General features: G+C 41.3%; 1 protein-coding gene across 1 annotated transcript in view; it reads left to right on the top strand.

The window, feature by feature from the left end:
• Positions 1 to 12,145, top strand: part of GABBR2 (gamma-aminobutyric acid type B receptor subunit 2) — an 877,787-nt gene that overhangs the window by 852,229 nt on the left and 13,413 nt on the right. The gene's annotated exons all lie outside the window — the stretch shown is intronic.

The raw sequence follows: 12,145 nt of genomic DNA, 5'->3' as shown, positions 1-12,145 counted from the left end.
GCTATGGAAGGCCAGTCAGGAGCAGCTCAAACACCTCAAAAGACCACACCAGGACCCAGTGACAAGGTCCCAGACAGCGCAGAGATCCCATCCCACCCAGTTCCCAAGCTTGCAGATGCCATATGAAACACACCACACAAGACAGAGGTTTCAGAGGAGGAAACAACCCACCTCCCAGCCCTCAACTTCACAACCTTCCACCTCAAAGCATCAATTTTGACAGGATGGTCAAGGTCCTGAGTTCCCACCCCCTTTCAAACCAGCTGCAATGTTTCACCTACCTTCCTCCCTTTACCACTTGGGCATGGGAGTCCATGACTACGGCCAAGAGGATTTGGAAAACATTTCCATAGAGTACTCCATCCACTTCAATTCTCTTCCACTCACCAACCCCCCTTCCCCATCCCTCTTCAGGGACCCTTCTCACAAGACCCTGCTATGGCAGGAAACTCATTCCCTTCTACAGCTGGTCACAATAGTACCAGTCCCTACTCAGCACAGAGGGAAGAGGTTTTACTCCAGGTATTTCCTGGTCCCAAAAAAAAGCAGCGGTTGGAGACCCATTCTAGATTTAAGACAACTCAACATCTTTGTGACGCCACAAAAATTCAGAATGGTGACATTTGCTGTGATAATCCCATCACTGGCCAAGAGGATTGTATTAACAACTGCTACCAATCTCATAATCTCGAAGCACCCACTGACATCTGAGCTCACTCAACGAGGTCTGTTTCCACCTCTGCAGCCTTTCTTTAGAATGTTTCTATCATTGAAATGTGTAAAGCTGCAACTTGGGCTTCTCTGCGTACATTTGCTGAACACTGCAACAATTCACAACTCTGCTTCCAACACTGTGTTTAGTCCAGTATGGAAGAAGGTACAGCAGAGCCAGACTCCAAAGCCCCCTCCTCCTGAAAGGGGAACTGCTCGGGAGTCACCTACAGTGGAGCACCCATAGGGAGAGTAACTACTCGAAGAAGTAACTGCAGGTTGAGATGTATGTCCCTATGGGTGCTCCACTACCCGCCCTCCTTCCCCGCTGCTTCAGAGTTCCCTGTCATGGGGCGTCATGGTAGGGAAGGAACTGAGGACAGTTAGCTCACACAGTGCTATATAACAACAGCATGCAGCACAAGGCGGAGTAACACATATGCGTGGGCCAAACAGACACTGCTATGAAAAATCTCCAATCGAAGGCGCAGGGGGTGCAAGTGCACTTAGAGTGGAGCACCCATAGGGAGACACATCTTGAAGAACTGCAGTGAGCATAGACACCAATTCCGTGGGTGCTCTGGGGCTAGAGCACCCATGGGGAAAAATTAGTGGGTGCTATGCACTCACTGGCAGCCAAGCTCCCCTCATCCCCCGCCCCACCTCCTCCTCCTCCCCTGAGCACGCTGCGTCCCCGCTCCTCCGCCTACCTCCCAGTGCTTCCTGCCCGGCCGCCACCAAACAGCTGTTTGACAGCGTTAGCACGCTCCGGGAGGGAGGGGCAGGAGCGGGAGCATGGCATGCTCAGGGGAGGAGGCGGGGAAGAGGCAGGGCTGGGGCGGGGATTTGTGGAAAGAGTTGGAATAGGGATAGGGAGGGGGCGGAGTTGGGGTGGGGACTTTGGGGAAGAGGTTGGAATGGGGGCGAGGCCTCATGGAAGGGGTGGAGTGGGGGTGGGGCTGGGGGCAGAGCAGGGATCGAGCACCCAGGGGAAAGAGGGGAAGTCGGCGCCTATGGCAGTGAGTAACCGAGTCTTCCCCATGCAGGTACTATGGACTGTATTCAAGTTACCCCCTAAGCTTCTCTTTGTTAAGCTGAGTTCCTTGAGTCTATCACTATAAGACATCGTGTATTGCTTAAATGTTAACAAACAGATGGGCACAGGTACCGTATTTCTGCGGCGGCACAAACTCCGTTTAAGCTAGACAGAAGCTACTTCAATGAAAATATTTGTTATAGTCTTTCAATCATTAAAATGTTGTACTATTGTTGCAATAGGTCAAAATAATTTGGTTTTGAGCATATTAAGTTTTGGCTTGGATCAGAGCAGCCTTTTTTCCTTCATGGCAGAGAATATCCATATTTTCAACTGTGGCTGTACTTATAGTTACACTAGTTATGGCTCCAGAAAGTTCCCAATGTCCTAAAAAAGCATATATAGCTGCTGGAGTCATGCAATTATTGGGCTGAGATCAGCAACAAGAACTAACCCCAGAGAGTGGAATTAAGCACTTTTATAATGTGTTTGAAAGGAACGTGGACTATTTCACTAGTGACAGGCACGCCAGAAAAAAATAACAAAACACAAACAATAGTTCATGCAAAAAAGAGCCATTAAATTGTGCCAAATGGACTCTTGAATATGTGGTTTGAATAAAAATGATTCCCTTGGTAAAGAGTATTCTAAATGTGACCTTGCTCTTATTTCTAATAGTTTATTAGAATAATTTTCTATGTATCTCATATTTTGTTTGTGCTCAATTAACTTTTCCACAGCATGCTGAAGGTATTCAAATTTTAAACATCAGTGTCCCAGACTTTTCATTGTTTTGCACCATGCAAATGCCAAGGGCATGTTCCATTTTCATGTCTTTGTCCCTAGGCTAAATCATTTTACCTTTTTCTGCACTGAATTACAGATTTCAAAATCTATTCAGCTTAATCAAAATTGTACTAGCGGCATATTATTATTAATGATTTTTTAAAAATTCTTTCTTCCAGATCACTGGTATATAAAATACACAAAATCTCTCCTAAGAGTGAACTTTGTTTAATGCCACTGGTTCCATTTTTGTTTGTTTTGTATTAAACTGCTTCCACTCACTAGAATCTTCTTGTATCCAAGATAATTCTTTGTTGTGAACTAATTAATTGGTTTAGCCAGAATAAAAACGCCAGACAAATAAAACCCCATTGTTTGCTCTAGCCAAACCAAAGCCTTTCAAACGTTCAGATAATGAACCTTCAAAATCCCTTTATTATTAAAGTTGCGGGGACCAGTAGCAATGACAGTCTCTCAGATGAGTTTCAGGTGTGTCTAGCTGGAAATATTGTGCATGGAGGTTTACAGCATACCGTAACATACTTTTGACAGGGGAAGGTTTAGAGCAGGTGAACTCTAAATTTAGAGATGCCAATGCCCAGAAGAAAGGAGGTCACTGTGGCTGGACCCTGCAGCTTTTTAGAATAGACAAGGGAAGCATATTTGTGAAATTGTTGTGAGCCCCTACTTAGATGGGGAGAGGGAATGCTTAATGTTGTGGCTTGATAGAAAGATGGTATTGGCATGAGTTCGAAGTGGCCACAAGTCTCACCTGGGGGCAGAGGGATAGCCTATGTCTGGGCACAGGGGATGGGCTGTATGCACTAACTCCATAGTACATGTCTGGCCTGCTGGTGAGTGGAGAGAGAGAGAGAGTTAGCAGGACAATAAAAAAGAGAAGTAACATCAGACTGGAGCTGTGATGTAGTTCCAGGGCTTATATAGGGGGAGCAGATTGGGCACTGCAAAATCATTTGTCTCTGCTCTTATGGGCATGGTTAACCCCTAAGCCAATCTCCAGGCTACAGTGTTCCTCTGTTCTAAAAGAACATATTTGCAGTAAGTTCCAATTGTCTATCACTGGCATGAGTTTGGAATGACCACATTTCAGAGGTCGGATGACACCACAAGTAAGCCGTACAGCTCATCCCTAATAAAAATCTTTATACCACAGCACACACTTGTGTATTATGGAGACATTTCTTAAAATAGGAGCAAAAGTTAGGCTCCTAAATCTGTAGTTAAACACCTAAATAGGCTACTTGATTTTCCCATTCATCTCAAATATGGAATTATGAGTTTAACTGTAGAAAATCTTGGCCAGAACACACACAGTGGTGTAGTGGAATATGAAGGTGTTAGGAACACTCTTTTGGGATGAGCTCCAAGATCCACATTGCCACGTGTGAGAAATGTGACCATTCCAAACTTGTACCATTAAAAAACCCCTATCACATCACAGTAACCTATATTCGCTCGCTCTAGCTAAGTGAATAAAGAGCCAAATCACAAGAGGTGCTAAGCACCTGCAACTCCCAGTTTGACTCTTTATATCAGGAGTACTGTGCTGTATTGAGAACCCCTTATGTGCAGCACAAACATTTTCATTGGATATGCCCTACCTATAGACTGAGATTGCCCAAGACACTCACCTCCCATCCATAATCCCATAACACTCCTGTGGCATCTACAGCAATTGCTTACATGGAAAAGTAATATTAGTCAAGCATTTAGTTTATTTGGGGCCAAGTTTGGAACCTCTGCGATACAGAATCAAATGGCTTCCCAAACCAAATAGAAATGTTTTCAACTGTAACATCTATCAACTCTATTTGTTATTTTCTTCAGATAGTTTATTTTCTTTGAACGCATTGCTTCTGCTAGCATTGCAGAGTTATGAGTGACAGAGATAGATTTTGTTCTGGCTTGCCTACTAACAGAATTGCTAGTTGTGTTCCAGTTGTAACACTACATTCCATCCTGTTACATTGTATACAACACTCTTTGGAGCAGAATTTGGCCTGCAGAATATTTGCTACTGGTGATTATGTACAAGCAAGAAGAGTCCACATTGAGTTTCCCAGGTTGGCATTTATAAAAAAAAGAATAGATTTTATTCCCCATCCTAGCCACTTGGACAGTGTATTGGAGCCAGAAATGTGCTCAAGGGCCCACAGGAGAATTACCATGGCACTTGCACAGCGTTGAGCTGCCATTAGTGGCCCCATGCTGTCCCAGTGTAGAGGGTGTATCAGGGAGAGGAAAGGTCCTGTAAAGAAAGGACAGGGTGTCTCTTTAGTGCATACTGCTACAGAGATTCTGGGTTGCTTCAGACTGTGAAGTAGCCCTCAGGATGCTGCCATACATTGGAGCAATCCTGGGGCTTCTCAGATGTCTGCCAAAAGCCATATAGTCCTCTGGAGCAGGCCAAACTCCTCTCCCCTTGGGCTGTGCCTTCTGTGCTATGCCTCCAAGAAATGCAGCATGGGATCTCAACCTCTTTTTACTTGCAAATGAGCAAATATGCTCACTACTAAATGATGTACTTTATTATGCCATTTTAAACGTTGCTTTTTAGAGTAGACCTGCACTTACTGTAGCTGTTAGTTTATTTCTTTCATTAATTCATTGGTAACTGGTTATCTTCTAAAGAGCTATTGATTATATCTGCTAAAGGAAGGTTCCCCTTGATCTTTTGTTAATCCTTTTCACAGCTGGAAATGGGTGCCTTCTGACTCCTGAGTTTTTCTTCCCTTTTTCTGTTTAAGGGCAAATTTGGTTCTCAAATACTTGTGCATAAATCCCACAGAAGTCAATGAGAATTGAATAGGTGTATATGAGGGTTGAATTTGGCCCTACAAGAAAAACAGGAAAAAAATATACTTGTAATGTGGTTAATTTTATGTTGGCGTAGGAATTTTAAATCTTTCATTTACTGACATTTTATCATTTAAAATATGCAGTCAATTATGCATTAACGTTGTGTTTGGCATTTAATTAGATGAAGAAATGATAAATGATTCATGGATGACAGGACTTTTGATATAAAACCAAACTCTATATTCTTCAGTAGAATTCCTTGATTTATCTCTACATCTATATAGTAAGTTGTAGAGCAGTTTGTGGGGAGAATCAATGAATGACATCTGCTCTATGGGAAGTATAGTAAGAAGTTAAAGGCAGTGATTTGCAACTCTTTTTTCCCCCTACTTAAGAGAACTCTGACTTTTTGCTTGTCACATTAGCAAATTTTCTCTTTTTGGCACTATAGTTTGCTCAGGGAAGGTATTACCCATCATGTTTTGAGTCAGACACAGTATAATCTTTACTCGCTGCTGTAAATTGACTCAGAATACACCTTGGTGGGTCAGGTTTGCCTATCTACTGTCAGTTTTCACCAGCCTCCAATGTTTTTTAGTGTTACAATTTTTTCTCTTGTAGAAATATTTCAAAGAAAAACAAACTTCAAAGGCAGGGTGCTAGTAACCGCAGGGGAAAAGAGAAGTTCATCTGCCACAGAAGAGAGAAATGATACCTCAGTGAAGTTGCTTTGATGAAGGCATTTAGCATGAGACTGAACCACAGATAGAGTCAAAGGCTTTCACAAATGAGATCTATATGACTTTAAAGGGACACTGCTTCAAAATAGGGACTTCCTATGTGTTTGTACAGAGCTGAGCAAATGGATTCCAATCCTGATTGGGGCCTTTGGTGCCACCCTAATACAGTGACTCCAATACCACAACAGTAATAACAATAGCTGTGAGGTCCATTTAGGGCCAAAATGTAGGTGGTTCAATTTCTGTTCTCATTTACACCGATGTAAATCTAAAATAAATGGAGTTTTTTCACATTTACAGTGGAATGAGAGTAGAATTTTGCCCAGGCTTTGTTTAATAAAATCTTTTTTCAAAGTCTAACCTCATTAGAAGGGTTGAGCCAGAGTGTCATCTGCTGGGAAGTGGCTTCAGTGGAGCTATGTGATTTATACCAACTGAGAATACGGTCATTTTATCTTATTCTTTTCAAAAGAGATGATTTATTTTTAATAGGTGTAGTGTTTCTAATCTGCAGATTGTCATCTCTGACTTATGATCCCAAAATATGAAATTCATTAGAAATTGCTGGCAAAACAGAAATTGATTGGTCTGTTTTCACTGTCCAAAGGAAACAAACAACATACATGGGGAAAATTCCTCAAAAATTTCTGATTCCTTTAATAATACAGCTAGGTTATCTGGCTTTAAAACTATATGAATTTTAAACCTGCCAGTTTTCCTCAAGTCAGTATTAGACTTATATTTATTAATAAGTGGAGTGTAAAATATGTTTTCCAATAGAATTGAAAGTAATGATCAAACCGGGAGAAACAGGGTAAACAGAAGTATTTTCATCAAGTAGCAAACCATTAAAATGCTGCTGCAGCATAAGCATAGTAACAAAGAGCCTTAATAAAATTACAACAGTACAAATGACACTGAGATTGAAACTTACAGAAACGTATATGACACCTATAGAAATAGTGTATGTTTCTTTAAGAAACTATAACAAGTGAGAAGATCTGTACACTTGTGAGTTTTGTAACTGGAATTCACTTCTCTACCATAGATGAATAAAAGTCCTTTGCTAAAGCTTTCTGGCATTCAATGACAATTGGGCACTGGATTTTGCACTTCCAATAAGTTCTGTTCCATGTAAAGTACTTGATATCTGCCTGGCTCTCTTGCCACTGCTCTGTGAATAGAAAATGCCGAGGCATTATTTATTCAAGATTCTAAGTACCTGCATGAGATGAGAATGTGGAGTGCTTTAGAAACTGCCTTCAGATAATGGAAATGCAGTTTTAAAGTGAGTTAGAACATTTCAGTGCAACCCATTCAGTTTGAGGTTTCACATCCTGTAGTAACAAACAGCACCTTGAAGAGGGAAGAAGGCAATTTTAAGTAGTGTACTTAATGAACAAAGAAAGAGAAGACAATAAGAAAGAGATGTTCAAGCCAATATTGAGCTTCAGAGGTAATTGGAAGCTTGAAAGTTTGCCAGTGCAATTACTTTATTTCCTTTCCACCTATTTTTGCACATAAATCATAATTATGATGTGAACCATATGATGAAATTATATATATATATATATATATATATATATATATATATATATATATATATATATAATAAACCCATTGGTTAATACTGTCACTATTATTGTTTGTGCCATGTCTCTGTGCACAAGAAATTTAAATTACAGCCTTGATATCTCAACCAAGTCCTTTCCCTTTGCTCTCAAAAGGTTGTATGTTTTAAGTTTCTACCATTGCTTTGTCTATATACAGTGTTGCCAATTCTCATAATTTTATTGTGAGCCTTGGGACATTTGGTGTTTTTCTTCAAGGCTCAGCTTCTGGAGGCATGTGATCTGGGAGAATTGTAGTTTTCATTTAAAAAAAATGAAAGTTCCTAGCCCTCCTGGCTATGGAGTAAAGCTTGAAAACATGAGATGTCAAATAAAAATAACCCAATATTTATTATTTTAAAAGTCATTTTAATCCAATTATGAGTTTGGGGGGCCTGATTCATGAACACTTTGGGGTGGCAATACTCTATGAGTACGCTTACATGTACAGTCAAGAAGGGAAAGGAATTGACTAGAATGATAGGAGAGGGTATCAAATAATGAGACACAAGAAGGATGTGTAAATTTGAGGATGACTCAGGTATTGAAGGACTAGTAACAGGGCTAAACCCCACCTATGAATTCTCCTCTCTTTTATTTCTTTAAACAAACTAACCCCCTTTTAGGCTGATGACTTTTTCTCCCTTCTCTCCTAAAGCACCCTGGAAAGAGCAAGGAGCAGGTGGGCTGGAAGTAGGGGCTGGCAGATTGTAGCATCTTCAGTGCAGTACCAGAGAGGGCAATCCAGGAAAGAAGGAGCTGGCAAGTCTCCAACTCCTAAGAGTGCTCCTCCTGAGTGCTCCATAAGTTCATAGGCTGGTTTTTGAGGCAGAATCAAGTTAGTCCCAGAGTCAGAGTGCAGAGCTCCACCCCACATCAGGAACAGCCCCAGGTGGGGAAAACTGGGGCAGAAGGAGAGAGGAGCTTGGCAAATCAATGGCTTCTAGGAGCAGCCTGCAACTGAGGAGGAAAGGGGGAGCATGGGGGTCTGTAAATCAGTTAGAAGGGTGAAAGGGGGAGCCTATAACCTGGTGAATGGAGCAGGTGCTTGCTCATATTCAGGAGGAGTAGGGAAACAGCAGCAGGAGTTACAGCAGAGGAGCTATTGAGAGAGGGGACAGGATTTATGTATTGGTGGAAGGGGAAGAGCCCTCAAATATTTCAGTTGTTCTTTTTTCTAATTTGGGAGATAACAATTATTGTTGGGGGGAGGCAGGTTGAGGGGAAGAGCGGATATGTAATTGCTCTCCCCAGCTCCAACACTTATTTTGAGCACCAGCCAGCCATGAGCACTAGTAAAAATATTCCTGGCACTGAGCTCTGTTCAGTTGTGGAAGAGTTTCCCACAGGAAATGGTGGGACCTCATCTGAGACATTTAAAACCAGACTGGACAATTGGCTAGAAAACGTAGTATGGGTAACAATGATGCTCTAAAAAAGGAGTGGACTAGATAAACCACAGGTCTGTTCAATCCCTAATTTCTAAGATTTGCCAGATGTAACTTTGTTTGTTAATTTAATTGGTCTATATCATAAAGTCAGTGTGTTACATTGTCACCTTAATCAGCTCTACATCAAACATTGTTTTAATTTCTGAAAGAAAAAAGCGTTCCTGTCTAATGCCTCTGCTTATAGACACCACAAGGCTTTTATGAAAATGCCAAGAATAATATACATAAAAATGTGAGGTATAGAAAATAAAAGCTGAACCCACATGACAGTAGCTGCCACAGCAAACACAACACACTTCAGCTCTCTTCGCCCACAACCCCACCCTCACCGCTGTCCAAAATGTTAAACTTCTTATGTTAACTAGTGTCAGATTCAACTCCTTTCTGTTCTTCTCCCCTCACATCCAGGCTATCAAATCCCATCATTTCGTTTTTTATAACATCTCTAAATTTTGTCCTTCCCTCTCCATTCCTACAATTAAAATCCTTGTCCCTGTTGTATGGTCATTTCTTGCCTCAGCTAAAGTAACTCTTCTGCTCTAGCCTCCTCCTTCCTTCTCGCCAAGTTCACTACTCCTCCATCCAATATACCGAAAATCTTTGCTCCTACCCCTTTGGACCATAACACTCCCACACACTACTCACTTCGGCATCCTCTCCTATGTTAATCCTTTTTTCCTTCAAATCACTCCTTAAGACTCGCTTGTGCTGTGATGACTACAGAATAACACATGTGGAGAATAGCTAGTTTGCACAAAAACACTCATAATACTGTTACCCCATCTTCCTTCCCTGACACCCAACCCACTGCCTTGTTTCACCATCTGTTTTGTCTCATTATTAATCTTGATTGTAAGTTCTTTGGGGATATTTTTACAGGTATTACTGAACCTGACACAAAAGGGTCTCTGAGGTTTCCATATGCTAGGTGCTACTGCAGTAGAAATAATACATAAAAACCATGGGTCAACCTTTGTAAAGCTTTCTGCAGCTCTGTTGCTGCTTTTCTCTAGTGTTGTCTTTTCTCTGGTGTATTGCTACTCATCTTCTCATTCCCTTCACGCCATCCTAGCCTCCTCCCTAACTGCACCCTTTGTGTTCTTCTCCTATTTTCACCTTCATGCCTTTTTCCACGTTGCCTTTATGCTTGCAACAGTCACACTTTCCATATGTAGCAAACAACTACCTTGATGGCTTTGGAGCTGCTCTGTAATGATTTATGACTATTGTCTCTTGACTTGGTTGAGATGTTCTCTGCATGACTGTATTGGCTTAACACAAGAGGAGATTGTGTGTCTGAAAAAACAGGCAGGAAGGGAAAGAATGGCTCAAGATAAACCACCTCCTTGCAAACACTTGAGGATTGTAAAAAGGGACTATTAGCTTTGAAGATTTTGCCTCCTATTCAGCTGTTCAGGGAAACCAGATTAAGACACACCACACTGGGGGCATCTGAAGGATTTGGGCCTGCCTAATAAGACAGACATGCAGGTAGACTGTTTGTTTTTAATGCTTTTTCTCTAAAATTCTTTGTTTCTATTGTTTAAAATAAAGAATACTTTGTTTTTAAGAAGGCTGTCTGAACAATGTATACACCTTTGATCACAGACTCCCAAAGGGAAGAACCACAGGGTACTATAACACCAGGCCCATCTGATATGGGAGAATTTTGGAATTCCGCCCCAGAAGCGGTAAAAGCTTGTGGCCTGGCACCTGATGGGGTGACTCAGAGACCAGAAAGGGGACAGAAGCAGTTAGACATGTAACTGTGACATTGACCCTCTCCTTGTTCAGTTCCCTCATTAAAAAGACAATTCTACTAAAATATCCCTTTCCAAGAGGGAATGGTCACAAAGGATTCGGAACACATTAGTAATGCAGACGCTCTATAAATGTAGAGAGAACAGATACACTGGGCCATATTCTGCTCCATTACACCTGTTTAATCCCAAGAGTGTCTTCACTGACTCTGGGATTACACTGGATTTACATTGGTATAACTAAGCAGAATTGGCCCATTTGACTATCTAGCCACATAGGTTTCTCTTCATAAGCATGCCAGTTAGCTAAAATGCAAGAATGGGCATTGTCTGTTAATTTTAAGAGATCTGTTGAGAAACAGACTGACATTCTGTCATGTACATTTTAAAATATCACATTATACATGAAGTCTAATCCAACCTCCCCTCATTTCTCAGGAAGAGACATAACATTTTTAGACTCATCATCATAGTCCATCACATGTCATTATAATCTGACTTTGTGGTATTCAGCATACAGCCATTTTGCCTTAACTAGCACCATTGCAAAGTGCATCAACTATTCTGTTCTAGAGAACACTGACTGTGCTTCTAGTGTATCAGAAACAAATACCTTTAATAGATTTATACATATTCTATTACAACCTTTCAGTCCTAGTTTTTGATCATAGAATCACAGGGTTGGAAGGGACCTTAGGAGGTCATCTAGTCCAACCCCCTGCTTAAAGCAGAACCAATCCCCAGACAGATTTTTGCCCCAAATCCCTAAATGGCCCCCTCAAGGATTGAGCTTACACCCCTGGGCTTAGCAGGCTAATGCCCAAACTGCTGAACTATCACTCCCAATTTCTCCTTTTGCCCTCTTTGTTGAGTAGATCTGGCACAAGTAGTTTTGTTTTTGTTTTTGTTTTTGTTTTTGTTTTTTTAAGAAATTTTTAGGATTAAGGGTAATTTTTTGCCATTGTTCTTCATGACTCCAAATTTCTCCCTCAACAGTGGCTGGCACATAAAATCTTCTCCTTCAAAGAAATTTATCAAGAACTGTCCTCTTTCAAAATGACATTGTTCTCAGTGGGACTGAAGTCACAAACAATCCACAGTTAAGACAACAAGGGGGAGGGGATAGCTCAGTGGTTTGAGTATTGGCCTGCTAAACCTAGGGTTGTGAGTTCAATCCTTGAGGGAGCCACTTAGGGATCTGAGGCAAAATCAGTACTTTGTCCTGCTAGTG

The sequence above is a fragment of the Chrysemys picta genome, chromosome 2 (genome assembly GCF_011386835.1).
Source record: "Chrysemys picta bellii isolate R12L10 chromosome 2, ASM1138683v2, whole genome shotgun sequence".
NCBI classification, from domain to species: Eukaryota; Metazoa; Chordata; order Testudines; family Emydidae; genus Chrysemys; species Chrysemys picta.
This window is presented reverse-complemented; position numbering and strand designations above follow the sequence as displayed.